This window comes from Thalassophryne amazonica, chromosome 12 (assembly GCF_902500255.1).
Source record: "Thalassophryne amazonica chromosome 12, fThaAma1.1, whole genome shotgun sequence".
NCBI lineage: Eukaryota > Metazoa > Chordata > Actinopteri > Batrachoidiformes > Batrachoididae > Thalassophryne > Thalassophryne amazonica.
The window spans coordinates 71,031,143-71,055,197 of record NC_047114.1 but is presented as its reverse complement, the minus strand read 5'-3'; the positions used below and the strand labels follow the sequence as shown (position 1 = coordinate 71,055,197).

The following is a 24,055-nucleotide window of genomic DNA, read 5'->3' as shown; positions in this document are numbered from 1 at the left end:
TTCACTGCAACTCTTTTCATGGCCAAATCTTCTGTCACAGTGGAATGTGCCGAAAAAGTGCTGATGTCCACCTCTTCCGCAATTTCTCGGATAGTCACACGACGGTCCCACATCACCACAGCGTTCACTTGGAAATGATCTGGTCATTTCAGCATGTTGATGGCCGACCGGAGCGCGGAGCTCTCCACCGTTGTGCGGAGCTCTCCACCGTTGTGCGGCCGTCTTTAAACCGGTTGTTCCGCTCCTTAATCTGTGTGATGCCCATAGGATCGTCACCGAAAGCCGTCTGAATAATCTGAATGGTTTCCACCTGGCTGTCACCCAGTTTCTGGCAAAATTTGATGCAGTCGCGCTGCTCCAGTCGTTCTGTCTTTTTCCTTGAAATGAAAATCAGACGAGAGACTACACCCATCCTCACATAAAGGCTGCTTACAAGCAAATGACGCAATCGACAGGCGTGAAAAAATTCATGCATGCGCACGAAGGTTCAAGGTTGGCTCCTGCAAGCACATGTGATTCAAATCCATCAGGTTTTTGCAAAAAATAAAAAGGTCGGATACTTTTCTAACAGACCTCGTATATAAGGTGATGATGGAAACCTGAGCAGTGATGTTTGTGCTAATTTGAAATATGAGAAATCATTATCAGAGAAGGTCTTTTTTAATGGTTAAAACACATTATAGAGTCATTATTACATATGAATTCAGTGTCATCCATTGTAACAAGCAGATTATTTGTATTTTTACATTCTGAGCTCCCAGGTGTTATTGGTGCCCCCCCCATACTGGAGGCAAGAAAAGCCATATTAACAAAAATGAATGTGTAACCAATAGGAGCTGTTTGGCTTGGTGAACTGTCTCCCCCCTCCTCCCCATCTTTTGTAAGTCAACCCAAATCACATGACGACCTGTGAAAATACAAATATGCAGTGGTGGACACAGTTCAGCTAATCAGCTGATACAGTGGGGCCAAAAAGTATTTAGTCAGCCCCTGATTGTGCAAGTTCTCCTACTTAGGAAGATGAGAGACGTCTGTAATTTTCAACATATACACTCAGTTATGAGAGACAAAATGAGAAAGCAATTGTAAGAAAATGGAAGACATACAAGACCATTGATAATCTCCCTCGATCTGGGGCTGCACGCAAGATGTCATCCTGTGGGGTCAAAATGATCATGAGAACGGTAAACAAAAATCCCAGAACTACATGGAGGGACCTGATGAATGACGTGCAGAGAGCTGGGACCAAAGTAACAAAAGCTACACATTACACAGAGAGGGACTCAAATCCTGCAGTGCCTGGCGTGTCCAGGCCTGTCTAAAGTTTGCCAGGGAGCATATGGATGATCCAGAAGAGGATTGGGAGAATGTCATGTGGGCAGATGAAACCAAAATAGAACATTTTGGTAAAAACTGAACTCGTCATGTTTGGAAGAAGAAGAATGCTAAGTTGCATTCCAAGAACACCATGCCTACTGTGAAGCATGGGGGTGGAAACATGCTTTGGGGCTGTTTTTCTGCAAAGGGGACAGGACAACTGATCTGTGTTATGGGAAGAATGAACGTGGTCATGTATTGTGAGATTTTAAGCCAAAACGTCCTTCCATCAGTGAGAGCATTGAAGATGCAACGTGGCTGGGTCTTCCAGCATGACAATGATCCCAAACACACCACTCGGGCAACAAAGGACTGGCTCCGTAAAAAGCATTTCAAGGTCCTGGAGTGGCCAAGCCAGTCTCCAGACCTCACCCCCATAGAAAATTTGTTGAGGGAGACTTGCAGGAAATGTTTGACCTCTGTCATTGCCAGCAAAGATTATGTTACAAAGTACTGAGTTGAATTTTGGTTATTGACCAAATACTTATATTCCACCATAATTTACAAATACATTCTTTAAAAATCATACAATCTGATTTTCTGGATTTTTTTTTCTCATTTTGCCTCTCACAGTTGAAGTGTACCTATGTTGAAAATTACAGACCTCTCTCATCTTTCTAAGTAGGAGAACTTGCACAAGCAGGGACTGACTAAATACTTTTTTGTCCCACTGTACCTATTTAGCCTTGCAAACATTTTTGTTTTTGGGTCAGCTTTTCAGCTACCTTTGGAAACCATTTGTGGACCAGTTAGCTAACTTTTTTAAACAGTAAAGTTTAATGGTCAAAAATTTTCAACTTATTTCATTTATACAGCACTAAATCACAGCAAAGCTGCCTCAAGGCGCTTTACACGAGTAAGGTCCAACCTTACCAGCCCCTACAGTAAGTAAGGAAAAACTCCCTCTGGTGATGTTGTAAAACCCAAAAATCACCTGTGTTTGTTCCTGGTGCACCTTATACACGAATCCAAGAACAAAAAGGCCACCAGTCTATTGTAGGCACATGTGTAGACAGACAAGCAAGCACTCCTATGGTCAGTTTAAAGTTTCCAGTTCAAGTGGGAAGAAGCCAGAGCACCCAGATGGAACCTACACAGCCATGTAAACGCTACACAGAAAGGACCAGGCGGGAAGCGATCCCAGGACCTTCTTGCTGTGAGCCACCAGCATTAACCACTAAGCCACTGTACCACTGTAAGTGCATTAATTAGAATAAATTTATTTTCCATGTATATATTTGTTGTTTAATATGGTCTGTATTGTGAATAAAGTGTTGAATGTAGGCTATTGTATTATTTCACTTCATTTAATTAGGTACGTCTTGATCCTCATTTGATCTTGGCATGCTAAAGGATTTTGTGGACCTCTATGTTTATGCTTCAACATACTAAATTTTCAGATCTTTAATTATTTTACAGGGTTGTAGAGTTGAAAGAAACCAAGCCAAAGCTAAATTAATGTATATCAGTTTAAAGTTACCTCAGTTAACTTCTTAGTGGATTAGCAGTTATCAAAATTAACTTTTAGGTTAGTTGTGCCCACCACTGCGTGTGTGTGTGTGTGTGTATATATATATATATATATATATATATATGGATTGACTTTCAAATGGAAAATTTAACATAAAACAATGGCAGTCCAACATTTTTAAGAAGCAAAACATCCAGTAAAAGTTGGACTGTGAAAAAGAACATTCACTACTTCACATTTTTTGCATGGGTTTATATGTGTTGTATTTTGTTGTACTCAGGTTGTCTTTGTTTCATATTTAATTTTGTTTCGCATCCTCAACAGTTTAGTAAAAGATAAGCATAGTGTACAGCTGCAAAACCCCAAATGCAAACGTGGTGACTCTTCCCTCCCACCCCCTTTGCTGCACAGATGAATAGACATCGTTTTACGATTATTTCTGTTTACATTTTTTGGGTATTGTGAAGGCCTTGTGTATGTCTGTCTGTCCTTCCGTCTGTCTGTGCTCAGCATAAGTCCAGGGAGGTTGGCTACAGTCCTGTGAACCTTGAACCTCTGAATATTATGTGCAACTGTAGACACAGGAACATCAAGCTGCTTGGAGATGGTCTTGTAGTCTTTACCTAAAGCATACTTGTCAAAAATTGTCTTTCTAATCTCCTGGGACAACTCTCTCCTTACCTGTCTGTGGTCCATGTTCAGTGTGGTTCACACCATGATACCAAACAGCAGAGTGACTACTTTAAACCCTTTAAATAGGCAGACTGACTGATTACAAATTTGAAGACAGCTGTGATGTAAATTAAATGACATAACTTAGTTTAACATAATCCCTATGGTCAAATTATTTTCTGTCTTTAGGGTACCATCACTTTGCCCAGGCCAGTTCCATTAGTCTATTTGATTTTTGTGTGTGTGATTCTGTTGAACCACAATTCAAAAGCAGTGTCTGATTTCATTAGTCAATTTTTAGTAAATTTTTTATTTATTTATTTATTATCTTGCCACTTTCAAGTTATTTCAGTGATCATTGTGGATTTTTCTTTCTTTTAACAGAAGGGTACCGTACCAACAATTTTTTGTGTGTGTGTGTGTATATATATATACACACACACACTCAACAGAAATATAAACGCAACACTTTTGGTTTTGCTCCCATTTTGTATGAGATGAACTCAAAGATCTAAAACTTTTTCCACATACACAATATCACCATTTCCCTCAAATATTGTTCACAAACCAGTCTAAATCTGTGATAGTGAGCACTTCTCCTTTGCTGAGATAATCCATCCCACCTCACAGGTGTGCCATATCAAGATGCTGATTAGACACCATGATTAGTGCACAGGTGTGCCTTAGACTGCCCACAATAAAAGGCCACTCTGCAAGCGCGCAACCCTCTGCCGTGAAGAATTCAGTAAACAGTACACTGTTTAAAATATACCTCGTCACCATCTTTTAGGTGACAGTGTGCATATGTTACACTGAAGGTGATTCTTTGCACGACTGAATTTGCAGATGAAATTAGTGCAGTGATTGTCAAGGATTATTCATGCACCAATTTCATTTTGATATCTTGCTTGTTGAAATAATCACATTGGAGGCAGAACATTTCAGTCATCCTTTGTATTTGATATCCAAGTTCAAGTTGTTTAAAGTCTGAATGATCTTGAAAATCAAATTCCTTGACTTTGGCCTTTGCTAAAATTAACTCTTTAAGGGCAGCGTCTGAGCCAGCCTTCATTGACATGTCAAGTATGGTAGAAATCTGCAAAAGAACCTGGGAGGAGTTGACTTCACCTGGACAATTCCAGAAAACACCTCCATACATGGAGCAGGTTTGGTACAAATCAGGAAAAACATGCTTTGACCCCAAAATTAACATTTGTGATTATTGATTTTGATGTATATTTTATAGTTACATGTATTTGACATGACATCAATAGTCAGTCAATATTAAAGGATGTTGTTTGGGTTTGATCACACTGATATCACAAAGAGAACAACAGCTCCAATAACAAATACTAATATTAAGTCATTACCTTTCTGTATCTTACAAGATACTTGACCATGGGTGACCCTGAAAGGTAAAATGTATTGCTAACGTCTATTTCAAATACTAGATTTTCATACACCTCCAGTAATATTACCTTCTATTGGATGGATGAATGAGATTTGTCATTGTGATTACAAGTGCAACAACAAGATTACGTCCACACTCACATTTCCACAAATACAGCAATTTAATTCACAATTATTGTTTATCAAAGGATTACTTGTTGGTCAGGAGTGTTTATTGTGGGTGGCCATGATAGGTCAAACTCATTTAGAATGGATATTTCAAGGAAATATTAATAGATGCACCTGTCATTTATATTAAACACTATTAAGTCATATTATTTCTCTATTGGTTGCATAACCTTTGACCTTAATAAGTCAAACATTTAGAATGGCAGTTTCTAGTTAGTATGTACATGTTTATTCTTAAATACTAATATGAAGTCATACAGTGAGGAAAATAAGTATTTGAACACCCTGCAATTTTGCAAGTTCTCCCACTTAGAAATCATGGAGGGGTCTGAAATTTTCATCTTAGGTGCATGTCCACTGTGAGAGACAATCTAAAAAAAAAAAAAAAAATCCGGAAATCACAATGTATGATTTTTTTAATTTAATAAATTTCAGACCCCTCCATGATTTGTAAGTGGGAGAACTTGCAGAATCGCAGGGTGTTCAAATACTTATTTTCCTCACTGTATATCACCTTTCTGTAGGTCACATCATCTTGTGTACTATCAATAAGGTGCTGGGTTTAAAAAAAGACTTGAGTCTCTTGGAACTTATAAGGTGAAGAAAATTCATTGGATCAATTTTACCATATAAATTCATAGAAGTGCACATGAAAATGCAAGATTTAAAGAAAATTCAGTCTTATTGATACATTGTGAACATTAAAACACCACAGTCTGTGCAATGATTTTTTCATGTGTTTTAATTGTAAAAAAGTAAGGATAAAAAAAAAAAACCACCACTCGGGCTGACAGGTGAACATGCTGGAGGGGTGGATAGTTCAGTCGTCTTCCAGTTGAAGACGCCACATCCAGTCTGTGTGTCTTCCTGTTCAGCGAACATTTCTTTCAGCAGGCTGTGGTTGATGATGTCCATGACTGAGGGCTTCATGTCATCCTGGAAAGAGAGACCAAGTTCTAGCACTAATGCAAGCACGACCACATTTTTGAACCAATGAGATTCACAAAACCAACTCAGTGTGTAGAAGCACTAATAAAATGTATTATGAATGTCACATTTCTACAGTGATATCTAAGCGCGAACATGACACGATCCCTGATCAGACCCAACAGACTCAACAAAATGAAATGTGATGTGATCTAACAAGAGAACATCACAAATCAGTCATAAAAATTCTTTTAATGGTTCAAACTGAATGGGTAATAAGACCTCTCCAGAATTCCGAAGAGGTCACCTTTGATCCAGTGATGGATGGGTCTTGGAATGTTCCAGTCAAGAGCCATTCAGGAGCAACATGTTACAGTTTGGTCAAGTATATGTCCAATATCCACACACAAATCCCCATTCACTAAGGTGTCTGTACATTTCACCAGTTATTTGTTGGTTGTTGGCCACATATTAAGTTTTGAGGAAAGAAAATTATTCCTTGTGCTAACACTTTGTGTAGTTTTAAAAAGCTTAGAAAATAAGAACTCTTGACAATTTTTATTTAAATGGTAATGTGGTCACAGTTCAGTCATTTCTTCTAATGTTTTTATTGGTGGCTCCTGGTGCAGTACTGCCATCTTCTGCTCTGGAGTGAGAATCAGACCGTAAATTTGCAGTATAAAAACGTATTATCGTTTTGAGTGGACACTTTAGCAGCCAATCAGACTTCAGCAGTGGCCAGTGTCTTTTTACCCCACCCCTATATATGACAGTTCACAAACTCTTGTCTTTCAGTGACCGAAGTTGTTTTGTTGATAGTCTGGTAAGGTTTCTGAGCCAGTCACATAATGTGATGTGCTTCCTTTTGGGCGAAGAGGATCCTGGCGTGTCAGCCTTTACACTTAGTCCATACATGAACTGACCGGTATGAATTTGGCAAAGTAAAAAACATGCTATTATAAGTCTGCTGGCAAAAGGACAGCTGTGAATGGCTAAAATAACACAGGTAGATGAATGAAGATCTCATCTGCACTTCCAACATGTGCTATATCAGGAAATTCAGCTCTTCGGAATAATAAGGTGGGATTCTCCTGAAATCCCCACGGCAGATTCAGCTGATTGGAGACTCTTCTCCACTCACAACAAACGGATATCTAAACAAGAAATTCAACAGGAATTACTTTTTTTTTTTTTTTTCCCAAGATTTTATTCACACACAATGTCAAATGCATTCATCACATTGGTGTAATTCATAAAATATCTAAAAACAAGAATAAACAATAAAACAAACAAAAAAATGTAAACTGTAAAATTGTATAACCAAACAATAATACAAGGCTTCAATGAGGTAATGAAAATTTAAATGATATATAGAATAAAAATTAGTAATTAAAAAAAAAAAAAAAAAGAGAGAGAGAGAGAGAGAACAGAGTTAAAAGACTTAAAAATAAAACTTGATATTGCCATTACAACCCCTGTGTGGGTTTGAGCCAAAGCTACATGTTTTGCTGTATCATGGCAAAAAAAAACAAAAAACAAAAACAAACACACACACACATATATATGGAATAAAACAAAGCCATTGTCGAAATCGTGCATGTTATCTAGTTAGTACATAAAAAAATTTGTATATAAAAAATTTCTTGACTCAGCAATATCAACTTTACCATAAAGGGATAATCTCAACTCTTTGACCTGACAGGCAACTGGAACACTGTTATACTTGAGTAAAAACATATTCATCATCTTACTTTTGCTTAATGTTAGAACATAAGATGTCTTACAACTGAGTTGTGTTGCAACAACACGCAAATTAGCACCAACAATACAATTTGCATCATTGGCAAATCTTTTGGCTAAATATTTAACTTTTACATTTGTATTATTCAACATGGTTTGAAGTAAGCTAACGTCGCGACAGTGTATCTGCTCTAACGCACTACGCGTATCATTTTGTAGTGCTGTCTTTCGTAGTGAAAGAAACTTTGTATGTGTTGCATTCATCTTAGATTTGTTCCACAAGGTTTGAAAATACATAACATTTTTATCCTCAAAGTTCCAGTGCTGAGCACAATAAAAATGTGAACACTTTGTATTAAATATCTTGGTTACAATATTTGTGTATATTTATTTTCAACAAAAGTTGGAAAAAAATCAGCTCCAATGTGAGTTGAAGAACTTACTGAAAGGAACACAACTTCTATATGATACAGCCCAGGGCCCAGATGTCTGTCTTCTCATTGTACAGTTGCTTTTGATTTTTTTGCTGGAAAAACAGAAAAAGAAAGATGAGACATTCTCTGATTACAGCAAGATATTTTATGTCATAATTACACCATTTCGAATTTTCATTTTTAAAAGTGTAATCCCAGAGTTTGTGCAGAATACAACTGGACCCTCCTGAACACGGGTTTTTACTAGATATAGACAGAACTGAAAGCTTCCAGACTTAGAATCAGCGGTGGGTGTAACTACGCTGGTCTGCTCAAAAGGACTTCACGCTCCTTTAAGCGCCTTGGGGCAACGGTTTGTTGTGATTTGGCGCTATATAAAAAAAACTGATTGATTGATTGATGTCCACAGACATTTATTTCTTTATTCAGCTCGTGTAACAGCCATGGAACACCGTGAAAACTAAGAGGACAAAATGCTACATTTCAAACTCATATTCATATCGACATTAAACCTAAATTACACATTTCGGCTGTAACAAGACAAAAACAGCATTATAAAATAACTTTTACCGTGTGTCTGACCGCCGTAGAATGACACCATAAGCAGATTCTGTGTCTTTATCTGTGTTTTACGTACTGCTCTGACTTTCCTTGTCTTTTTCTCTCCCGCTCTACGCACATGCCCTTCCGGGTCGTGCGATTACGTGATTTCCTCTTCAGCACAGGTAATTTCAAAATAAAATAAACATCTTAAGCTGTAAAGCCGTGTTACACATAGCCTTAAATAATCGTGCAATTATTCACCAAAATGAACAAAGGAAATTTTGTATCATATTCCTGTTGTCGCGGTAACCTATATACAATTCATTTTGGCGTCAGTTACAGTGGGCACAGTTCCACTACTCAGCCAACCGCAAATTACCAAAGCTAACTTTTTACATTAGCAATTATCTTTTCAGCTAACTTTGAAAACCATTAGCACACCAACAGCTGTTCCAGTGGACCAATGAACACAAATTTGTTGTAGCATAATTTTAACCAATTATAAACTGTTACATCTGACTTGGTTTCTGTGATTTATTTGGTGTCAGTATGAAATAAAATGCATCTTGAAGTTACATTTACTTTTTATTTCTTATCAAATCAAATAGCATCCCATGAATCAGAAATAAATTTGACAAAACTTTCCAAATATTCACTGCTACCTTCACTTGTGTCTGTGTATCTCTGCAGTACCACCACCAGATGGTACTGGTTGCAGCCGGGAGAAGATTGTTTTCCTCTCTGTTTGAAATTGTTTCATATAAAATCTTGTAAGATGTCATATTTCTTGGTGGAAAACACCACATTTCATTAATATATCAAGAAATCAGATCAGATTCCTTTATTCGTACCCGTAGGTAAATTAGGTTTGTAGTTCAGAAGACAGGGGCATCCCCAAACCATGCACTCATACATACAATACAACATGAATAAATAAACAGTAAAAACAAACCAGGACTTAAAGTGTTCAGAGTCAATTGTTCTTAGTGGTGCTGATTTTTGTTTAGCACAGATATTGCTGCAGGAACAAAACTGTTTTAAATCTCTTTGTTCTACATTTTGGAACACAAAATCTCTGAGCAGACGGCAGGAGCACAAACAGAGAGTTCAAAGGGTGGGATTGGTCCTGGCTGATACTAGAGCCGAGCCGCTGTAACTGTCTGATGTACAGTGAGTCTAGGCTCAGCTGTGGTTGCCCAGTCAGCTTACGAGGTCTGTCAATAAAGTATAGGTCCTATTTATTTTTTTCAAAAACTATATGGATTTCATTCATATGTTTTTACGTCAGACATGCTTGAACCCTCGTGCGCATGCGTGAGTTTTTCCACGCCTGTAGGTGACGTCATTCACCTGTGAGCACTCCTTGTGGGAGGAGTCGTCCAGCCCCTCGTCGGAATTCCTTTGTCTGAGAAGTTGCTGAGAGACTGGCGCTTTGTTTGATCCAAATTTTTTCTAAACCTGTGAGACACATCGAAGTGGACACGGTTCGAAAAATTAAGCTGATTTTCTGTGAAAATTTTAACGGCTGATGAGAGATTTTGAGGTGATACTGTCGCTTTAAGAACTTCCCACACAGTGGGACGTCGCGCAGCGCTCCCAGGCGCCGTCGTCAGCCTGTTTCAAGCTGAAAACCTCCACATTTCAGGCTCTATTGATCCAGGACGTCGTGAGGGAACAGAGAAGTTTCAGAAGAAGTTGGTTTCAGCATTTTATCCGGATATTCCACTGTTAAAGGAGATTTTTTTAATGAAAGACGTGCGGACGGGTCCGCGCATCGGGACACAGTGGAGTGAGTATATGACAAACTGTTTAACAGCTGGACATGTTCAAACTTGTCCTTAAGGCTTCCAACGGAGGTGTTTTTCCTGTTGCGGAGCGTCGCGGCGGCTGCGAGCCGACACTGCAATCCGCCCGCACGTTCCCATGTTGCGCGACGTCTCGCTCCATGGGAAGTCCTTAAAGCGACAGTATCACCTCAAAATCTCTCATCAGCCGTTAAAATTTTCACCGAAAACCAGGTTAATTTTTCGAACCGTGTCCACTTCGATGTGTCTCACAGGTTTAGAAAAAATTTTGATCAAAGCACCAGTCTCTCAGCAACTTCTCAGACAAAGGAATTCCGACGAGGGGCTGGACGACTCCTCCCACGAGTGCTCACAGGCGAATGACGTCACCGACAGGCGTGGAAAAACTCACACATGCGCACGAGGGTTTAAGCATGTCTGACGTAAAAACATATGAATGAAATCCATATAGTTTTTGAAAAAAATAAAAAGGACCTATACTTTATTGACAGCCCTCGTATTTCTTATTATTACATGGGAAACAAGGTACTAGTAGATTCAGTAGATTCTCACAAATCTAACAAAACCAAGCATTCATGATATGCACACTCTTAAGGCTATGAAATTGGGCTATTAGTAAAGAAAAGTAGAAAAGGGGGTGTTCACAATAAGTAGCATCAGCTGTTGATGCTACAAACTCAAAACTATTATGTTCAAACTGCTTTTTTAGCAATCCTGTGAATCACTAAACTAATATTTAGTTGTATAACCACAGTTTTTCATGATTTCTTCACATCTGCGAGGCATTAATTTTGTTGGTTTGGAACCAAGATTTTGTTCATTTACCAGTGTGCTTGGGGTCATTGTCTTGTTGAAACACCCATTTCAAGGGCATGTCCTCTTCAGTATAAAGCAACATGACCTCTTCAAGTATTCTGACATATCAAAACTAATCCATGATACCTGGTATGCGATATATAGGCCCAACACCATAGTAGGAGAAACATGCCCATATCATGATGCTTGCACCACCATGCTTCACTGTCTTCACTGTGAACTGTGGCTTGAATTCAGAGTTTGGGGGATGTCTCACAAACTGTCTGTGGCCCTTGGACCCAAAAAGAACAATTTTACTCTCATCAGTCCACAAAATATTCCTCCATTTGTCTTTAGGCCAGTTGATGTGTTCTTTGGTAAATTGTAACCTCTTCTGCACATGTCTTTTATTTAACAGAGGGACTTTGAGTGTTATGTGGGCCGCTGAAGAGGAGGTACTGCTGGCCCACCACCACCAGAGGGCACCCTGCTTGGAGTGCGGGCTCCAAGCAAGAGAGGGCGCCAGACCCAGAAGAAGTGACAGCTGTCATTCATCCTCTGCACCAGCTGTCACTCGTTCATCATCATCATCACCACCATAAAGGCCGGACTGCAACTCCACCTCCTCGCTGAGAAATCGCAACTACTGAAGAGGTAATTTCTCTGCTGACACATACGTTGTGTAATAATCTGAACTTCTGTTGCAGCCGTTTTCCTGGTGGTTTTCCTTGTCTGTGGGATTGGCGTTTGGTGTGACAGCGACGGCTTCGCCTCACACTCCAAACCAGATAAGTGGTTAACCAGGAGCTGCACGAGTGTGTGATTGGAGGTGGAGGTGCTCCCTCCTAACTGTGTACAGACTGTGGATTGCTGAGTGTGCGGACTCACACTCATTCATCTTATCTCTGCTTTCTGCCAGCAGTACCAGGGTCGACAGCCGAAGACAGAGGCCACCTGGGGACTCGGCACTTGGCGGCTCCAGTGTTCTTCAGACCGTTGGTGGTGGAAGCCGTGTGGGACGCGGCTTCTCTCTCGTCGGGGGTCTTCTATCTTCGAGCCTGCCCACACGTCACCTGGTGTCAATTGACTTTGCAAATTTCTGTGTATTTAGTTGTGTATTATCACAACATTAAATTGTTACTTTTTGGCTTATTCATTGTCCGTTCATTTGCGCCCCCTGTTGTGGGTCCGTGCTACGACACCTTCCCAACAGGATTTCTCGGCCATCGTCATGGATTCCGAGGGGTGTCAACCCGAGCTTGAACGGCCAATGGAAGAGCCAGGAGCGCAGGCGTCAGCGGGAGGCGTGTTGAATGAGCTGCAGCAGATCTTAACCGCCTTCACGGCTCGGTTAGATTTAGTGATCGAGCAGAATGTTCTCCTTAACCGGAGGGTGGAGGCTGTCACCGCCAGGGTGGAAGCGCGCGATCAGGGCGCTGCTGCAGCCACTCCTCTGGCTGGTCCTGGGCCTGTAACAGACGTTCCACTGGTCGTTCAACGACCCCCCCCACCGTCCCCTGAAGCATACATAAGCCCTCCGGAACCGTACGGGGGCTGTGTTGAGACGTGCGCAGACTTCCTCATGCAGTGTTCGCTCGTCTTTTCACAGCGCCCTGTCATGTACGCGTCAGACGCCAGCCGGGTGGCTTATGTTATTAATCTGCTTCGAGGAGAGGCACGCGCCTGGGCTACGGCGCTTTGGGAGCAGAATTCACGGCTCCACGTCTTATACTGGGTTTGTACGGGAGTTCAAACAAGTGTTTGACCATCCCAACAGAGGCGAGACTGCTTCGAGCGTGCTGCTGTCAATGAGACAGGGGCGCCGTAGCGCAGCCGAGTATGCAGTCGACTTCCGCATCGCGGCAGCGAGGTCCGGCTGGAATAACGTTGCGCTCCGCGCCGCCTTCGTAAATGGACTGTCTCCGGTCCTGAAGGAGCACCTGCTGGCTAAGGAGGAACCGCGGGATTTTGATGGGCTTGTCGATTTAGTTATATGCTTAGACAACCGTTTAAACGAGCATCGTCGGGAGCAGGCCGGGGGGCGTGACTGGGCACGAGCCGTCCCTTCCCCTTCCGGTTCCGAAAAGGTGACGTCGTCCCCACGCTTCACTGCCAGAGAGCTCCGTGTGGCTACAGCTCCCCCTGCTGAGGAGGCTATGGACACGAGCAGGGCCAAAGTGAAAACAAACATCAGACAAAGGAGGCTGGCCCGCGGGGAGTGTTTTATCTGCGGCTCTTGTGAGCACCGGCAGAAGGACTGCCCCAAATGGTCAAACTACAACTCCCGTCCTTAGAAACTGGGCTAAGGGTGGGCCATAACACGCACGCGGGGAAACCCCGCAAATCTGCACGAATCCCAGTAACGATCCTTTGTGGGGATTTAACCCTTCACGGCCCAGCACTGGTAGACACGGGGTCGGAAGGGAATCTGCTAGATAGCAGATGGGCAAAGGAAGTAGGGCTCCCCCTGGTGGCTCTGCCGGCACCATTGCAGGTGCGAGCACTAGATGGCACCCTGCTTCCATTAATCACACATCAGACACAGCCAGTGACCTTGGTTGTGTCTGGGAATCACAGGGAGGAGATCGTGTTCCATGTAACACCTTCTACCTCCCGAGTGATTTTGGGATTTCCATGGATGGTGAAGCACAATCCCCGGATAGATTGGCCGTCCGGGGTCGTGACGCAGTGGAGCGAAACCTGCCACCGGGAGTGTTTAGGATCCTCGGTTCCTCCTGGCACGACGGCTAATGAGGAGGTTAAAGTCCCCCCCAATCTATCGGCGGTGCCAAAGGAGTACCATGATCTTGCTGACGTTTTCAGCAAAGATCTGGCGCTCACTCTTCCCCTGCACCGACCGTACGATTGTGCCATCGCTTTGGTCCCGGGCGCTGAGTACCCGTCCAGTAGGTTGTACAGCCTCTCACGTCCGGAACGCGAATCAATGGAGACCTACATCCGGGACTCTTTAGCTGCCGGGCTGATCCGGAACTCCACCTCCCCGATGGGTGCTGGTTTCTTTTTTGTGGGTAAAAAGGATGGCGGACTCCGTCCATGCATTGATTACAGAGGGCTGAACGAGATCACGGTTCGCAACTGATACCCGTTACCTCTGTTGGATTCAGTGTTCACGCCCCTGCATGGAGCCCAAATTTTCACTAAATTGGATCTTAGAAACGCGTACCACCTGGTTCGGATCCGGAAGGGAGACGAATGGAAGACGGCATTCAACACCCCGTTAGGTCACTTTGAGTACCTGGTCATGCCGTTCGGCCTCACTAACGCCCCCGCGACGTTCCAAGCTTTGGTAAATGACGTCTTGCGGGACTTCCTGCATCGGTTCGTCTTCGTATATCTGGACGATATACTTATCTTTTCCCCGGACCCTGAGACCCATGTCCAGCATGTACGTCAGGTCCTACAGCGGTTGTTGGAGAACCGGCTGTTTGTGAAGGGCGAGAAGTGCGAGTTCCACCGCACTTCTTTGTCCTTCCTGGGGTTCATCATCTCCTCCAACTCCGTCACCCCTGATCCGGCCAAGGTTGCGGCGGTGAGAGATTGGCCCCAACCAACAAGCCGCAGGAAATTGCAGCAGTTCCTCGGCTTTGCAAATTTTTACAGGAGGTTCATTAAAGGTTACAGTCAGGTAGTTAGCCCCCTGACTGCCCTGACCTCCACCAAGGTCCCCTTCACCTGGTCGGATCGGTGCGAAGCCGCGTTCCAGGAGTTGAAACGCCGGTTCTCGACTGCACCAGTTCTGGTGCAGCCTGATCCTGATCGCCAGTACATAGTGGAAGTGGACGCCTCTGACTCAGGGATAGGAGCCGTGCTGTCCCAGAGCGTGGAGGCTGATAAGGTTCTCCATCCTTGTGCCTATTTTTCCCGCAGGTTGACCCCAGCTGAATGGAACTATGACGTCGGCAATCGGGAGCTCCTCGCGGTGAAGGAGACTCTTGAAGAGTGGAGACACCTGCTGGAGGGGGCATCGTTGCCTTTCACGGTTTTCACGGACCATCGGAACCTGGAGTACATCCGGACCGCCAAGCGGCTGAACCCCAGGCAAGCCCGCTGGTCTCTGTTCTTCGGGCGCTTTGACTTCCGGATCACGTACCGTACCAACAATCAGATGCATTGTCCCGGGTGCACGAAGAAGAAGCCAAAGCGGGGCTGTCGAACCCCACCGAGACCATCATCCCCGAGTCCACTGTCGTCGCCTCCCTCACCTGGGACGTGGAGAAGACCGTCCGGGAGGCCCTGGCAAGGAGCCCGGACCCGGGGACCGGCCCCAAGAACAGAATGTACGTCCCACCAGAGGCAAGAGCTGCCGTATTGGACTTCTGTCAGGGGTCCAAGCTGTCCTGTCATCCCGGAGTGCGTAGGACCGTGGCAGTAGTCCAGCAGCGATTCTGCTGGGCGTCCCTGGAAACCGACGTCCGGGACTACGTCCAGGCCTGTACCATCTGCGCCAGGGGCAAGGCAGACCATCGGAGGACCTCGGGACTCCTCCAACCCCTGCCGGTGCCTCATCGCCCCTGGTCTCACATCGGCCTGGACTTCATCATGGGCCTCCCGCCGTCCCAGGGCAACACCGTTATTCTCACGATAGTGGACCGGTTCTCCAAGGCGGCCCACTTCGTGGCCCTCCCGAAGCTCCCGACGGCCCAGGAGACGGCAGACCTCCTGGTCCACCACGTCATGCGGCTGCATGGGATACCATCAGACATTGTTTCAGATCGTGGTCCCCAGTTCTCTTCGCAGGTGTGGAAGAGTTTCTGTAAGGAGCTGGGGGCCACCGTGAGTCTCTCGTCCGGGTACCACCCCCAGACAAACGGCCAGGCAGAGCGGGCTAACCAGGAGCTGGAGCAGGCCCTTCGCTGCGTCACCTCCACGCACCCGGCGGCCTGGAGTCACCATCTGGCCTGGATCGAGTATGCCCATAACAGCCAAGTCTCGTCTGCTACCGGCCTCTCCCCTTTTGAGGCATGTTTGGGATACCAGCCCCCATTGTTCCCGCTGGTGGAGGGAGAGGTCGGTGTGCCCTCGGTCCAGGCCCACCTCAGGAGGTGCCGCCGGTTGTGGCGGACCGCCCGCTCTGCCCTGTTAAAGGCCCGGACGAGGGCCAAGGCCCATGCGGACCGCCGGCGTTCCCCGGCCCCCACATACCAGCCCGGGCAGGAGGTGTGGCTCTCGACCAAGGACATCCCTCTTTGTGTTGACTCCCCGAAACTGAAAGACAGGTTCATTGGTCCATTTTGTGTCCTCAAGATCATCAACCCGGCCGCAGTGAAGCACCAACTCCTGGCTTCACTGCGGATTCACCCTGTTTTTCATGTTTCCCGTCTGGAGCCACATCACACCTCGCCCCTCTGTGCTCCGGGACCTACGCCGCCTCCGCCCCCGGCTCATTGACGGGGAGCCTGCCTGGACAGTCCGCAGGCTCCTGGACGTCCGTCGTAAGGGCCGGGGGTTCCAATATCTGGTGGACTGGGAGGGGTATGGACCTGAAGAACGCTCCTGGGGGAAGAGGAGCTTCATCCTGGACCCGGCCCTCCTGGCCGATTTCTACACGAGACATCCGGACAAGCCTGGTCGGACGCCAGGAGGCACCCATTGAGGGGGGGGTCCTGTTATGTGGGCCGCTGAAGAGGAGGTACTGCTGGCCCACCACCACCAGAGGGCGCCCTGCTTGGAGTGCGGGCTCCAAGCACGAGTGGGCGCCAGACCCAGAAGAAGTGACAGCTGTCATTCATCCTCTGCACCAGCTGTCACTCGTTCATCATCATCATCACCACCATAAAGGCCGGACTGCAACTCCACCTCCTCGCCGAGAAATCGCAACTACTGAAGAGGTAATTTCTCTGCTGACACATACGTTGTGTAATAATCTGAACTTCTGTTGCAGCCGTTTTCCTGGTGGTTTTCCTTGTCTGTGGGATTGGCGTTTGGTGTGACAGCGACGGCTTCGCCTCACACTCCAAACCAGATAAGTGGTTAACCAGGAGCTGCACGAGTGTGTGATTGGAGGTGGAGGTGCTCCCCCCTAACTGTGTACAGACTGTGGATTGCTGAGTGTGCGGACTCACACTCATTCATCTTATCTCTGCTTTCTGCCAGCAGTACCAGGGTCGACAGCCGAAGACAGAGGCCACCTGGGGACTCGGGACTTGGCGGCTCCGGTGTTCTTCAGACCGTTGGTGGTGGAAGCTGTGTGGGACGCGGCTTCTCTCTCGTCGGGGGTCTTCTATCTTTGAGCCTGCCCACACGTCACCTGGTGTCAATTGACTTTGCAAATTTCTGTGTATTTAGTTGTGTATTATCACAACATTAAATTGTTACTTTTTGGCTTATTCATTGTCCGTTCATTTGCGCCCCCTGTTGTGGGTCCGTGCTACGACACCTTCCCAACATTGAGGGGGATTCTTGCAAATAAATTAGCTTCACACAGGCATCTTCTAACTGTCACAGCACTTACAGGTCACTCCAGACTGTCTTTGATCATCCTGGAGCTGATCAGTGGGTGAGCCTTTGCCATTCTGGTTATTCGTCTATCCATTTTGATGGTTGTTTTCCATTTTCTTCCATGCGTCTCTGGTTTTTTTGGGTCCATTTTAAAGCATTGGAGATCATTGTAGATGAACAGCCTGTAATTTTTTGCACCTGCGTATACGTTTTCCCCTCTCCAATCAACTTTTTAATCAAACTACGCTGTTCTTCTGAACAATGTCTTGAATGTCCCATTTTCCTCAGGCTTTCAAAGAGAAAAGCATGTTCAACAGGTGCTGGCTTCATTCTTAAATAGGGGACACCTGATTCACACCTGTTTGTTCCACAAAACTGACAAACTCACTGACTGAATGCCACACTACTATTACTGTGAACACCCCCTTTTCTACTTTTTTTTACTAATAGCCCAATTTCATAGCCTTAAGAGTGTGCATATCATGAATGCTTGGTCTTGTTGGATTTGTGAGAATCTACTGAATCTACTGGTACCTTGTTTCCCATGTAACAATAAGAAATATACTCAAAACCTGGATTAATCTTTCTAGTCACATAGCATTACTATTATTCTGAACATTCCACATTCCACATGGAGCAGGGAAAAAAAAGCGTCCAGATGAAACAGTCCTCTGTGATTCCAGAAGTGAGCATCCAAGGTTTGGCAGAAAATGATTAATCCGCTACAAAATAATAATTTTATATAGAGTCCAGCGCACAGAGCAGGTGGAACTGTGTGTGCAAGTGGGCAGCCGCTCCAAAAATAGCCTCTCAGGTCCTGCGTAGCTGCCAGGTGCACGAATAATGGGCTTTTAGCAGCCTCGTAAGCACCACACAAATGCCTCTAAGCCGTCACAGTAACTCGTACACAAACTGTGCCATGCTGTTGTTACTAAATTTTGAACATCTTGAAATTAGCGCCACGCTCAGAGAGGAGCCTCATTAACTGAAGATAATGCCTTTAAGTAGAGGTGGGCGATCCCAGGAATTTTGGTATTGATCCGATACCAAGTAAATACAGGCCCAGTATCACCGATATTGATAGATACTTTTTCATATTTAAGCTTCATAGATCCAAAGGATCCAAAAGACCTAGGATAGAATTTTGCCAAACATTGTACGTGACAACAAAATACTTTATTATCACAATCAACATTTTTGTTTAAAAAAATATCACTCAACACAACTTAAAACAAAATCTCCTGAGGTAGAAGGCTGACAAACCACAATACAAGGGTGCGCTGCTCCGTGTTGTGTGACACAGTGCAGTGCTGCTCTTACAGACAGAGAGTAGACTTTGATGAATCTATGTGCGCAGCAGTCAGTGCGTGCGGGACAGAAAAAAAGCTTGAGTATCGATCTTTTTACACGAGGATCGTTCAATATCAATACCAGCGTTGGTATCGATATTAGGATCGATCCGCCCACCTCTACCTCTAAGAGCCACTCAGAGCCACTATTCTCCCACGATAGTTGAAGAAACCCTCTCGTAGCAAAGAAAACATGCTGTGTGGCTCATTATTCATCCTTCATTATTCGGTGGGACCCAGGCTTTACCTTATTTTGCATACTTGCACTGTTGTTCTGTGACTGTTCCTGTGCTGCTGTGGCATCATAAATTTCCCCGTCATGGGACTATTGAAGCATTATCTTATCTTATTTCCATACACGCAAATGCATTTGGAAGACATTCAATTCCAAATGAAAACATGAAGAAAATTTTTATCAATTTATTATTACTTTGGAGAAGGTGAAGAAAAGGGAATATTAGGCTGTTCAAAAAATAGCAGTGTCTGCTTGTTCTTTCTATGACCCTTTTTACACCATTTCAGGTGGCCCTTATTTAAGGACAAATGCAAAAAACACAAAGTACAAAAACAGAAGTCACAGTAAACAACATTTACACAAGCACCTATACAACCACTACCACCAATATTATACACTGAAAATTAAGAAATACCAACATAAACTTGTTAACAGACAACAATATACAGATGAAGCTGAATTTGTGGACTTGAAGGCATGGATTGGAACGGATTGCTACTGTGATGCTAACTTGATGAGCTCGTGGAGAAAGAAAGCTCCTGAACCGGCTGGTTCCGGCCTTCTGCATGAGGGCTGGTAAATATTCAGACACACACTGGCAAAACAGGCAGTAATCTTCCCGATTTTAACAGTGACGTCACATGCAGGAAGTGAGGACATTTATTTACTTATTTTAGATGTTCTGCTTCAATTTTGCTAAATTCTGCTGTTTTCTGCTTCCTAACTTATGTGGTAAAAAATAAACATCCATGAAAAAACGAGCATGAGCAACGTAAACAAGTCCACCAAAGGAGAAGGAGGGAACCAGCCAGTGCTATCACGTGATAAATCTGTTTCCGGGTCCAAAAACCTGCAAGTTTATAATTAAAGTTACGTCTGTAAGATCCTTTTAACGAGCTACAGTTGAAGTTTTGTTTATGTTTACAGTGTGCATAAACCTCTTTCCCTCCCTCCTCCGCCTCCGTTAACCGCATTCGTCTGTTTCTAAGGTAAGAACACTTAAAACTTTTTTCTTTTACTTTATATATTTTATTATACACAGGTAAAGTATACGAGGTCTGTGAGAAAAGTATCTGACCTTATTATTTTTTTAAAAAACCATATGGATTTGAATCACGTGTGATTACATCAGCCAAGCTTGAACCCTCGTGGGCATGCGAGAGTTTCTTCATGCCTGTCGGTGACGTCATTTGCCTGTGAGCATGCCTTGTGGAAGGAGTGGTCCAGCCCCCTCGTTGGAATTCCTTTGTCTGAGAAGTTGCTGAGAGACTGGCGCTGTGCTTGATCAAACTTTTTTCAAAAACTGCGAGGCACATCCGAGTGGACACCATTCGAGAAATTCAGCTGGTTTTCTGTGAAAATTTTAACGGCTGATGAGAGATTTTGGATTGTTTCTATCGCTGTAAGGACTTCCCACGGAGCGGGACGTCGCGCAGCGCTCCGAGGCGACATCGTCATCCTGTTTCAAGCTGAAAACCTCCAAATTTAAGCCTCTGTAGACCCAGGACGTCGTGAGAGAACAGAGAACTTTCAGAAGAGGTCAGAGTGAGCAGTTTATCCGGACATTCCACTGTTAAAGGAGATTTTTTTTAATGAAAGATGTGCGGACAGATTGGCGCGTCGGCTCGCAGCCGGCACGGCGCGCCCGCCACAGGAAAAACACCTCCGTTGGAAGCCTTAAGGACAAGTTGGAACATACCCTGTTCTCAGATACTCACTCAACTGAAAGCCACCAAAAGCTGCCTGGATTTTACAAATGGTTATCAACACGGAGGTGTATTTCCTGTGGCGGGTGCGCCACGCCGGCTGCGAGCCAACGCGCCAATCCGTCCGCACGTCTTTCATTAAAAAAATCTCCTTTAACAGTGGAATGTCCGGATAAACTGCTGATTCTGACCTCTTCTGAAAGTTCTCTGTTCTCTCACGACATCCTGGGTCAACAGAGGCTTAAATTTGGAGGTTTTCAGCTTGAAACAGGATGACAATGTCGCCTCGGAGCGCTGCACGATGTCCCGCTCCGTGGGAAGTCCTTACAGCAATAGAAACAATCCAAAATCTCTCATCAGCCGTTAAAATTTTCACAGAAAACCAGCTGAATTTCTCAAATGGTGTCCACTCGGATGTGCCTCACAGTTCTTGAAAAAATTTTGATCAAGCACAGTGCCAGTCTCTCAGCAACATCTCAGACAATGAAAATCCGACGAGGGGGCTGGACCACTCCTTCCACAAGACATGCTCACAGGCGAATGACGTCACCGACAGGCGTGAAAAAACTCACGCATGCGCATGTGGGTTCAAGCTTGGCTGATGTAATCACATGTGATTCAAATCCATATAGTTTTTAAAAAAAATAAAACTGTCAGTTTCTTTTCTAATAGACCTCGTACATGTCTTTTTGTTAATAAGAATTTTTTTTTTCAGAATTTAGAGTGATTTGGGGATGTTTTATAAGGCTGGAATGGATTAAAATTATTTTAGTTATTTTCAATGGGGGAAATTTGTTTGAAATATGAGCAGATTGGCTTAAGAGCATGGTCACGGAACAAATTAAACTTGTAAATCAAGGTTCCACTGTACTACTAAAATGCAATTTTTTATGCTTTTCATCACATTAATAAGAGACTGCATTCACCCTATTGACATATCCCATAATCCCTTGCGCGCCAGAGTTGCTGCATTCAAACAACATAGAGAATCCACATGATGACAATTGTAAATGAATATTATACTACAAAGTGTAATTTTTGAATGCTTTTCGTCACGTTAATAAGAGAGTGCATGCATGATACCCTGAAAACTTGCTAAAACAATTATAACAAATAATCCGTGTCTGCTACGTTTAATCTGCGTGGAATTTAATAAATGCAAATCTAATTTAAGACATATTATATATATTAGTCTGGAACAAAGCAGACAAACAGTGTTATAAAGAACAACAATCAAGACGTTAAAGAGCAAACTTCACTTTCCCCCAGAACGACATGATCAGGAAGCGAGCGTAGCTCATAGCAGCTCCCATTGAAAATAACGGAGAGACAGCCTGTGATTCTCGCATGTTTACATAAAATAAACGCAATAACAACATCTAAAAACCCAGAGACGCATTTTAGGCACAATATAAAAATAGTTTTATGTTGCGATGTTAATGGTGTTGTCCGTGTGCAGCGGTTAAAGTGCAGCGTGATCAGAATGTCTCAATGCAGTTCTCAATGTTACTGAGATCTCACAGCGCGGCAAACTCTTTTAAGTTTGAACCAGGCCCCTCCCTGAGCCTGGTTCTGCTGGAGGTTTCTTCCTGCTAAAAGGGAGTTTTTCCTTCCCACTGTAGCCAAGTGCTTGCTCACAGGGGGTCGTTTTGACCGTTGGGGTTTTACATAATTATTGTATGGCCTTGCCTTACAATATAAAGCGCCTTGGGGCAACTGTTTGTTGTGATTTGGCGCTATATAAAAAAATTGATTGATTGATTGATTGAAGTTTTGCGGGATTTGAAACACCAATAGGGCAAATGAGATCCTGAAAACTTACTAAAACAAATATTCCCAATGATCCGTGTCTGCTACATTTAACCTTATATATATTACTCTGGAACAAAGAAGACAAACAGTGTTGTAAAGAACAATAAACAGGATGTTTAAGTGCAAACTTCACTTTCCCAACAAACGACATGAACAGGAAGTGATCGCAGCTCACAGCAACTCCCATTGAAAATAACGGAGAAACAACCTGAGCTTCTGGCATTTTTATGTAAAACAAATGCAATAACGTCTAAAAACCCAGTTAATGTATCCAGGAGAGTTTTAGGCACAATATACAAAGAGTTTTATGTTGCAATGTTAATGCTGTTGTCCGTGTGCAATGGTTTAAATGCAGCCTGATCAGAGCGTCTCAGTGCAGGTCTCAGTGTTAATGACAGCGCACCTTTTTGTTTGGAGCTGGAAGTTGAAAATCACATGATGCGTTACATCACACTTAACAACCGGATTCACCTTATTCAGGAAGTCAGGCTGGACAGCTCCATTTTGGGTAGGGGATCCCATGGAGGGGAGAGAGCTGGCGCGAAATCTTTGTTGAGGGAGCTGGAGGTGTTTGATGTGAGCGCAGTAGCAACAGTTTAAGTTTCACTCTTTGCTAGTTTTGTTGTGTGTTTTGGCTAGAAGAGCCGCGGACTGGGGAGGATGTCTGTGTCGAACGGCGGACAAGTGGAGGCGGCTGGCAACACCTGGACTGTGGGTGGTCAGGAGCCGGGAGCTGGGACTGACGTGTCAGGAAGCGAGGGTGAGGAGATGGAAGGTAACGGGACTTTTGAACCATGGATTGAGTACAGGGGGACTAAACGGAAAAAGAATCAAACACGTCGAGCAAGTGATGATGTAAAGAATAAATGTAAATATATGCTATTTTATTCATAATTAGCTTTGCATGCTAACAATAATAAAATTTACCAAACTGAATAAAAAGGTTTTGTGTTCATTATTTTCAAAAAGTAACAAATGTTTATAAGTATGTACACCATGCTGGCTCAAATAAACTTGGTATTGTATGGAATGAATAAAGTTGAATTGAATGCATACTTGTGCCATAATGCATTTAAGGGTTTTATCATGATGTCAAATGAATGAATATGTCTATGCCTATGCTTTGATGGGTGTTCAATTGATTTATGATGG

The 24,055-nt window shown here is 43.9% G+C and overlaps 1 long non-coding RNA gene across 2 annotated transcripts; it reads right to left on the bottom strand.

Annotated features, from left to right (window-relative positions):
• Positions 1-5,892: 5,892 nt before the first annotated feature.
• LOC117521960 lies at positions 5,893-8,871 on the bottom strand. Of its 2 annotated transcripts, none has more exons than XR_004564102.1 (3): positions 8,770-8,871; positions 8,209-8,291; positions 5,893-7,179 (listed from the first exon to the last, which is right to left on the bottom strand). It is a non-coding gene; the product is annotated as an uncharacterized LOC117521960 (long non-coding RNA). The 2 variants fall into 2 exon arrangements; XR_004564103.1 differs by having other exon boundaries at positions 5,893-6,034.
• Between the last annotated feature and the right edge of the window lie 15,184 nt (positions 8,872-24,055).